General features: G+C 45.1%; 1 long non-coding RNA gene across 1 annotated transcript; it reads left to right on the plus strand.

The window, feature by feature from the left end:
* LOC132652468 (uncharacterized) lies at positions 1 to 6,818 on the plus strand. The gene is made up of 5 exons (XR_009590092.1): positions 1 to 907; positions 3,191 to 3,485; positions 3,837 to 4,077; positions 6,079 to 6,277; positions 6,429 to 6,818. It is a non-coding gene; the product is annotated as an uncharacterized LOC132652468 (long non-coding RNA).
* Positions 6,819 to 9,460: the final 2,642 nt, after the last annotated feature.

The following is a 9,460-nucleotide window of genomic DNA, read 5'->3' on the forward strand; positions in this document are numbered from 1 at the left end:
CTCAGGGGTTGCCCAGGCTGAACGACGCAAGGTATCTCTCATGTACCCAATGACTTAGATAGGTTGGGCTTCTCTGTCTCTCAAGCCTTTCATTCCATGGGAGACACTTGCCAAGAAGTAAAAGCTTCGCTGTCTCTCAAGGCCAACGTCAGAAAAACTCACTCCTGGGCTTTTTGTTACACCACACAGGTCAATCAGAGCAAGTCCCAGGGCCAGGCAGACTCAGAGGGCGGAGAAACAGATTTTCCCTCTAAATGTGAGGAGTGTCTGGGGCCATTTTAATCCCTCTGAGAGGGAATTGAGAATTTATACTAGAAATCATGTTTAATTAAGAAAGAGGGAGCTTTCTCAATATCGTATGCATGCAGAGTTTGCGTACCTGCTCAATAGGCAAAGTATGTATTAAAGTCCCAAATCCTTGCTAAGCTTGAGCCCCAGAGGACAGTGTCTTTCAGACTCTGGGGGTGTCATTTCCTAGCTATGTCAACAGGCTGCCGAATGCCCAGTTAGAAACCCAATTTAGATCCCTTACAGAGGCTGTAGCACTTTACATAAGAAGACAAAGAGTATGGGGTGAGTTGGTACGTGTGTGTGTGTATGCTTGTATGTAGCCGGACTTTTTGGTTACTTATGGGTTCTTTTATCTACCTCCCTATACCATCTTTATCCCAACACTAAAAAGGAGAGAAGGCTGGGAGGAAAGGGGAGGGGGTCATCAATATTATTAGAGTACTTCCTGCTGATTACGGCCATTAAGTTCCTCAGGGTGAGTATGATCATCGTCAGAATATCTCCAAGCAGCAAGCAGCAAGCAGCAAGCAGCAAGCAGCAAGCAGCAAGCAGCAAGCAGCAAGCAGCAAGCAGCAAGCAGCAAGCAGCAAGCAGCAAGCAAGCAGCAAGCAGCAGTGTAAGTAGCAACCACTGCCTCGATCAGGGCTCTGGCATTTATATACCCTCTGAAGAATCCCCAGAAGTCTAAATGTAAACTGTCCTCAGCTGGCCCTGCCAGAGCTTGAGACCAATCATAATTAGCTGCTGTGGACAATCTGAAGCAGCTCCATATCCAACACCTGGGGCTAAAACAAACACATTCCTGTAACATTTGTTTTCAAAGAAACCAAAATTCCCACTACATATGTGTGGGTGGGGAGTGCCCACACAAGAGCATACTCATGTGCATAGCATGCATATGAGGTCAGAGAATAGCTCTCAGGGGTTGGTTCTTTCCTATCATGGAGTCCCAGGACAGAACTCAGGTTTTCAGGCTTGCCTGCAGGTGCTGTTATCCACTGAGCCACCTTCCCAGCCTAAGAGCACAAGTTTTGAATAGCATGGAGCCTCGTCGGTTAGGTTATCAACTCGGTACAAGCTAGAATCATCTGGGGAGAGGAATCTCCTTTTGGAAATGCCTTCATCAGATTGGCCTGTAGGCAAGTCTATAGTGAATTTTCTTGATTAGTGATTGATGTGGGAGAGCCCAGCTCACTGGGGGCAGTGCCACGTCTGTACAGGTGGCCCTGGGTTGTACAAGAAAGCCTTGGTGGACACCAGTAAGCTGCCTTCCCCTATGCTCTCTGCTTGTGTTCCTACATTTACTTTGCTCAATGATCGACTGTGGTGTGGAAATGTAAGGCCAATAAATCGTTTCTGCTTTAAGTTGTTTTGGTTAGTCTTTATCACAGCAATAGAAAGCAGACTAAGACAGGGCCTCAGTTTATTTAAGGCCTCAATAGAAAATGTCTGTGAAAAAAAAAAAGTCTCTTCTTTGTATGTGTTAGGTCTCAAACCTGAGACAAATGGTACCCATGTAATGTATCAAAGCAGACCTGGCCACCAGGTTCTCCCAGCATCCCTCAGTCCTTGTCTGTTACAGAGTTTGGCTGGCATACCCTACCCCCTACCTCGTGCCCAGAGGTTAGGCTGCCCAGCTGACCTTCCCTATATAATCCAGTCATTTGGTTACCTGTCTTTCTTCCCCCACCCTTTACTCTCCCAGCTCTCCCTCTCCCTTCCACCCTCTCCTCATTTGGCCCAGCTCAAGGTCATGTTCACTCTGGGCTCTCCCACATGTCCCTGCCTCTGTATATGCTCTCTCTTTTATCTACAAAAAACTTTCTCCTCCACCATACCTAGGAGCAGTCATGTCCTTCTTTTTTATTTCTGGTTTCCATTCAGTGTGGACATCAGGGCCCACGTTAAAGGCATAAGCTGAACTTCCATGCAGAGGGATCACCGCTGACTGCTGCCTTAATCATCAGTCAGAAATGAAGGCAGTGTGGAGAAACACCGGCTTTGAACTCTTAGCAATCATGCCTCAGCCTCCTCCTCCTCCTCATGCCTGAGATTACAGTCTGAACCAGCACCTGGAAGAAGGTTGGGGGTTTTGTTTTGTTTTCCAAGACAGGGTTTCTTTGTGTAGCCTTAGCTGTTCTGGACTTTGTAGACCAGGCTGGCCTCAAACTCAAAGAGATCCATCTGCCTCTGCCTTCCTGAGTGCTGGGATTACAGGCATGCACCATGACAACTAGCTTGGAAGAAAGTTTTCAATGGCCTTATTTACCACCCCCAGGATATGTGGTGGGATAGAACTGATATTTCTCATGTACACTGAAGAGTTGATGATGACAAACTTGGAGATTGTACATTTTTGTGTTGGTGATGGCAGCCAGGGAAGGAAAATCTTGCTCTTGTGGATGGAAGACAGGGAAATAAAGAATTCATTGAAAAGTACTTTTTGTCTAGGATACCTAGGCTGGACAGAGAAACCCTGTCTGGAAAACAAACAGTACTTGTAAGCTTGAGGCAGGAGGAAGGATTTTAACTTCAAGGACAGCCTGGGCAACTGATACCTTGTCTCATATTTTTTTCTTCTTTTAAAAGCACCCTACTTTCTGCTTTGCAAACTGGAGGTCTCTGGGATCTGGTTGAAGAAATGGTTTAGAATCCTTTGCCTGATGTTGACCCTTCTGCCACCTGCCTGAGTTAGCCAGTACAAGTAGAGCTCAGTGAGAGCAAGGGCACATGTGCCATGGTCCATCCTGCTCTCCATGAAAAGGGCATACACCTGGCTGGCTGGGCCCCTTGGGATGTTCTGTCCTGTTCCTTTACTGTGACTGAAGGAACAAATGCTCATTTATTGACCATGGGGTGCATGTGGAAACTCACTGATTTTCATTGCTTTTTCTTCCAGGGCACTGAGTAAGCTGGCTGTGCTCTGAGTTCCCCACAGGGGTGCTGATTGAGAGAGGTATTCCTTCTGAACTCTGCCTGACTGTGCTCTGTCTCCCGCTGTGCTGGCCATACAAGCTGTGTGCACTCTCCTGCAGAGGGCTGACTGTTGTGAAAACCTTTGCCACATAAACAGAAACAAGACAAGGGCTCTTGCAGATACGAATGCCAGCAACTTTTCTCTTACAACCTCTGGAACACAATTTCCTCAGCTCAGCCATGTGACCGGGAAGAAATACCAGCTTGAAGAGCATCTGGTAAGAATGATCCTTCAGCATGGCGGGTGGCACCATGCCCAGATGCCTTAGGCATATCTGCCTCATCCTTGATTCCTAAAATACCCACACCCATGAGTTCTGACTCCGCCTTATAAAGGTGGCTCTGCTCTGCCATAGGGCAGAGGGGTCTAAGTGTCAGGTTGTTTGCCTTGAGGAACGACATCCCAGGATGCTGTTAATCTAAAGTGAGGCTTCAGGGCAGAGCTCATTCAGTTCAGTCTGAGGGGCTAGAGATAATGTCTTGTGTCGTTCCAGCAAAATATCTGAGGTGGAATAATTCATACATGGGTAACATCTTTTTTTTTTTTTTTTTTTTTTTATCTTTTCTAGAGGTTGGAAGTTCAAGGCCAAAGTGTTCACAGATGGAAGGTCTAGTCATGTTCATTGCAAGAGCCAAACAACACTAACCCAGACCCTCCTAACAGAGGGACACAGACATTCAGACCACAGTACCCACAGACTTGAAAGAGCCAAGTTATGACCTGAAGGTGCTCCAGCGGTGAAGGTCTCAGAGGGAAGGACAGCTGGCCTATGTAGGTGCAGATGTCACCCTGCTGTCACCCTGGCCCAGGTAAGCAAGGGCCACTGGGGATAGGGACACAGAAAGGGCACCTCTCCTGCTGGAGTGCAGTTAATAAAGGTTTTGTAGAGAAACTATTGGAATTACTTAGGCAAAGAAGAATTGTACACAAGTTTGGAGCAGGGAGAGTCCAGAGCACTGTCTCCTCCCTGGAGTGTGAGGTAGCAGTGGGCCAGCTAACTGCTTACATTCCAGCCCTCAGGAATGTGTTACTGGTGGTCAGCATCTGGACCACATGTTTCCAGGTTCTTGGCCTCTGACAAAGGATTGACAATAAGGGCTCAGATTTCCAAAAGAAGTAAGTCCACAGGATTACTCAAGGCCCCAAGCTACATACTTTTTCCTTTCTTTCTTTCTTTCTTTCTTTCTTTCTTTCTTTCTTTCTTTCTTTCTTTCGAATAGTGTCTAAAGGAAGGAGGGGTAGTTACTTGGTGGTATAATTTGATAGTCCATATATTCACCTTTCTTCCTCTTCTCTCTCTGTTTTTTTTTTTTTTTTTTTTTTTTTTGGTTTGAGACAGGGTCTCTCTATGTAGCCTTGGCTACTTTCGAACTTTCTACGTAGGCCAGGTTGGCCTCAAATTCAGAGATCCACCTGCCTCTGCCTCCCAAGTGCTGGGATTAAAGCTGTACACCACCACACCCAACATTCACTTAGTTGGGCATGTCCCTTCTCATAGTGCATCTGATTTTAACCATATGCACATGCAACTACACGCAGGCCTAAGATGATAAACCTTCTTTCTAAAAGGTCACTAGAGGACACAGTTTTGACTGAACCTTAAGCAAGTTCAGGCCTCATCGGTCCTTTTGTTCTTCAAATGTGGAGACATTGGGAATACACTTGAATAGGAATCATCTAAATCGGATTGTTACCAGGGGCAGAGAAACACATGGTTGTCCAGGGATGGGCATATGCATAGCTCAGTGTGTTTATGGGGTGAACTAGGGAGGGCTCTAAGGTTGCTAGGCGCATGGTTTAGGCTAGGCACATTTATTGTATGTGTATATTGCATATAGGTGAAGGAACTGGGCTACATTATGAGGAGGAGGAAATGTGAGTAACCCTAAATCAAGTAGGGTCCCAGACAGAACTGGCTTGCCTGCCTCAAAAGGGCATCAGCAAAAGAGCACTGGATGGCCAGATCTTCGAGTGTTATGAGAATGTATATATGTGTGAAGAGTGAATGGGAGGTGGAAAAAGGGAGATCTTTTTGGATGGAGAATTTAGCAGGGTTCAGTGGTGGGCATAGGAAGATTCCAGGTGCTGACCTGGGCAGCTAATGACAATGCTGCTGGCATGTGGGCCAGGTGGGAGGAACAACAGGGTGGGGAAACCTGTGTGACCTCTAATATGAAGTGCTCAAGACATGCTTGCCATCAGACCTCTAAGGCAAGAGTCGGGAGCATTATCCAGGAGTGTACTGGGCAAGCAAGAGGAGACCCCTAAGGATTGTGGCAGAAGCTGCTGTGACCAGAGATGGAAGCAGAGGATCTATAGTGAAGATCAGGGAGAAGAAAGCAGTAAGGAAAGGAGAGACCCTGGACCTGTGTGGGAACAGGCCTTGGCTGGCTGGCTCTCGGCAGCCCGAGCCCTCCTTTACAGAGCTCACCTGGCTGTCTAGGTAGATTTGTGCCCAGATTGTGCATTCTCCTTGTTAGAAGCTGCAGGAAGGAAAGGCAGAAATGAGTGCTGTCTTTTCAGGATGCATCACTGTACACCAGGGAACACCCACCTTTCCCAGGGCTTGTCTGTTCTGGCACATTCCACTTCTGCTACATCTGAAATAAAAGTGAAAGAAAAAAAAAAAAAAAAAAAACAACCAAAAAACAAACACACACTCACACACACAAAAAAAAAAAAAAGGAAAAAAAAAACACCACCACCACCAACACACACACACACCTTTCCAAATCATTCTTCCCTTATGGTTGTCTTTCTACTTCAAAGATTTTATTATTTTTAACTGTATTATCTGTATGTGTGAGCAGGTGTCCATGGAGACCAGAGGCATCAGATTCCCTGGAGCTGTAGTGACAGGCGGTTGTGAGCTAACGGACATGGGTGCTAGGCACCCAACTGGGGTCCTCTGCAGCACGCCACTAACTGCTCAGCCATCTGTTCCTCTCCATCCGTGTCACCTGGTCTTCTGTTCGTTCTCCCTCCTGGACCGCTTCCAGTTCAGCACAGGTAGAGGGCTACAAGGCAACAGCAGTAGCCTGAGGCACCAGCACTCTAATCTTTCTTGGGTGGGAAGGAGGAAATGCCTCCACTGAAAACCATCACCTTGGACCACAACACATGTTTGAGTTCTAAGCACGCTTTGTGGTTTTCTTTACAGTGTGGCCGCCACAGAGCAAGGCAAAACTAGACCAGCAAGGAAGATAACTTTGACAGAAGCTTCTTCATCCTGGGGGAGCCACTGTCTTCAAATATGCAAGACTCAAAGACCAACAGAGGCCTCGAGGGAGGTGATTACACCAACTAACGTCGGGAGCCTGTGCCCAGTGGAGACTAGGTAGAGAAATGTTTTCATAACATTTTTAAATTATATTTTTATTATTTGAAAATCATATACAGGTCTACAATATATTTTGATCATATCCATCCATTACTACCTCCCTCCAGCTTCCCACACTGCCTTGCTTACTCTATGCCTTCTTTCCAACTTCACCGTTTAATTCACCAAACACTCCTTCCCCCAGATTCTTTGATTCACTTTACTATAAAGAAAAAGAGGCAAGCTTTTTGAGTAAATGTAGATATTTCTTCTAGGTACTATTGAAATCATTTCATGGAGAATGAGACTTGAAGTTGGAAAGAGATGGCTCTATCAGTAATTATTACTATGGAGTGATATCTACAGGACATTAACAAATTCAACAGGTTTATAAAATAACATCCAGTAGGAGGCCATTTATATTAAAAAAAAAGGGGGGGGGGATAACCATAGCTAGCACTTTATAGTGTTTGCTATCTGTCACATTGTTCTGGCTGCTTTGCAGAATGGGCTCTTGGGATTCTAGTCTGCCCTATGAATTATAATCAGGTTCAGATGTTGTCTCACTCATACTCATGCAGCTAGTGAGGAGGCAGGTTCTAACCCAAGCAGTTAGTCTAGATTTTATCTTACCCTCTAGGTGTGTTCAAGTTATAAGAGTATAAACCCTCAAAGTAAAAGGTCGGATATATTCACATAAACTGAAAGTGGCAGGCATGTTGGGAGAGAACTAAGAACTAAATTTGGAGCAGTCAATTCCAGTGCTGTTAGGTGTAATTGTGAAGTTTTTTGTGCTTTCCTCCCCAAAGAGAATGGTTTCATGTTACTTCTGAAGCTAAATGTATCTATAAATAATTGCTTTAAAAAATCATTGTTGGGGTTAATGCGACCCCATGCAATGTGATTTGGAGCACAGTCACTAGAAGATGCTCTTCATCGTAAATGTCAGATTGACTCTTTTGTCACTGAGGTCAGGCTAGTTTCATCTTCCCTTCTGGCCAGTCTCATGACTTGCTTCAGAGACAAGACGAAAATGTATGCCTACTTTTATTGCTAAATGTGGTATATCCCAGAGTTAACAGGAGCTAATGCAGAGGCCACAGAGGGGTGCTGCTTATGGGCTCGATCCTCACGGCTGCTCAGCCACCTTTCTTACAGAACCTAGGACCACCAGCCCAGGGGTGGCACCAACCACAACGGGCTGGGCCCTCCCCTACCAATCACTAATTAAGAAAATGCTCTACAGGCTTGTCTACAGCCTGATCACAGGAGGCATTTTCTGAATTGAGATTCCTTCCTCTCAGATGACTAGATTGTCAGGTTGACATGAATCTCATGAATTTAGCCAGCACATAACCTAATTACAAAAATAAAGCATTTTTTTAAAAAAGACATACTAATAATTAAGAAGTATTCCCGAATTTCAACATCCACAGAGTGAACAATGAGGGTGGAAGGAAAGAGGGAGAAAAGAAAGGAGGGGAGAGGGTGGAGAGAGACTATGCCTTTAAAGACTTGGCTTACACTGCTGTGAGTTATGAAATCTGCAGAGCTGGCTGGCTAGACATTCAGGTAGGAGGTGATGTTACAATTTTGAGTCCAAAATCTACAAGTTTTGCCAGGAAGCCCCAAACAGGCTTGCTCTGTGCTGAATGCTGGAGACAGAATTGTTCTGACAGTCTTAGATGGATTTGACAGCACTCTTGTCCATATGAAGTGGTGACCTGTTGTTAAATCTGCTGACTCCATGTTGTAACCATGTCTACAAATAGCTTTCACAACATCTGTTCAATCAAACAACTGGGCATTCCAGCCCAGTCAAATCATCATACAAAATGAGAGCACATCTTAGTGAAGTAGATTCTGGCTCTTCAAAGCATGTTAGCAATATTTAACTGTCATGTTTTTTGTTTTGTTTTGAACTCGTGACTGACAACAGTATTCCCTGGCTTTAGAGACTCAGTTGAGCAAACTCTGAGCAGCACTCGTTTTGCTTAACACAAGTTGGGTTGTGATGGTAAAAGATCAACTGAGACAAAGCAAGCAAACCTGAGGGTAAACAGGAGATAGCACAAACTTATGCTGTCAAATGGCATTTTGTATTTTGCTGCTGGTTAAAATTAGTTAACACACACTGGGGGCTGTTTTGGTGTTCTACAGTGAAGACAAACACCACCAGCTCTCCTCATAATTTAATTTCTCAGTTCCAATTCTGGTATCTCAACTAGATTCACCATTACGCAAACAATTTCAGAAAACCACAACTATGAGTGTTCAGATGCCAAAAAAAATTGAGAGAGAAAGGGGGGGAGGTAAGGAGGAGGAGAGGGAAAGAGAGGAATGTGTGTGCCAGAGGACAATTTTTTTGAGTTTTTTTTCCCCCTTTTATTGTGATACTAATTAGACAAAAGCAACTTAATGGAGAAATTATTTATTTTGGCTGACAACTTAAAGGCAGTCTATCACGGTGGGAAAGTCTAGGTGGCAAGAGTGTGAAGCAGCTGGTCACAGCACAACCACAATGAAAGCTTTACACCACTGCTCAGTTTGCCTTTCCCCTACTTTATACAGACCAGGATCCCTGCCTAGGGGATGGTCCCACCCACTCAATATGAGTCATCCCACATCAACTAATGTATTCAAGACCATCCTCCACAGACACGACCAGAGGCCAGATGCTCGTACTCTAGATTCTGTCAAATTGGCAACACTCTCACAGGGGGTGTCCTTCAGGTACCATCTTTTTTTTTTTGGTCAGGGCCTCTCACTGGTCTGGAACTTCTTCAGTAGGCGAGATTGTTTGGCTACATAGGTTGTTGGGTGTAGACTTAGGCCTTCGAAGCACTTTGCCATCCCAGCACTGAGAATATTAA

This window comes from Meriones unguiculatus, chromosome 2 (assembly GCF_030254825.1).
Source record: "Meriones unguiculatus strain TT.TT164.6M chromosome 2, Bangor_MerUng_6.1, whole genome shotgun sequence".
Classification (NCBI taxonomy): domain Eukaryota; kingdom Metazoa; phylum Chordata; class Mammalia; order Rodentia; family Muridae; genus Meriones; species Meriones unguiculatus.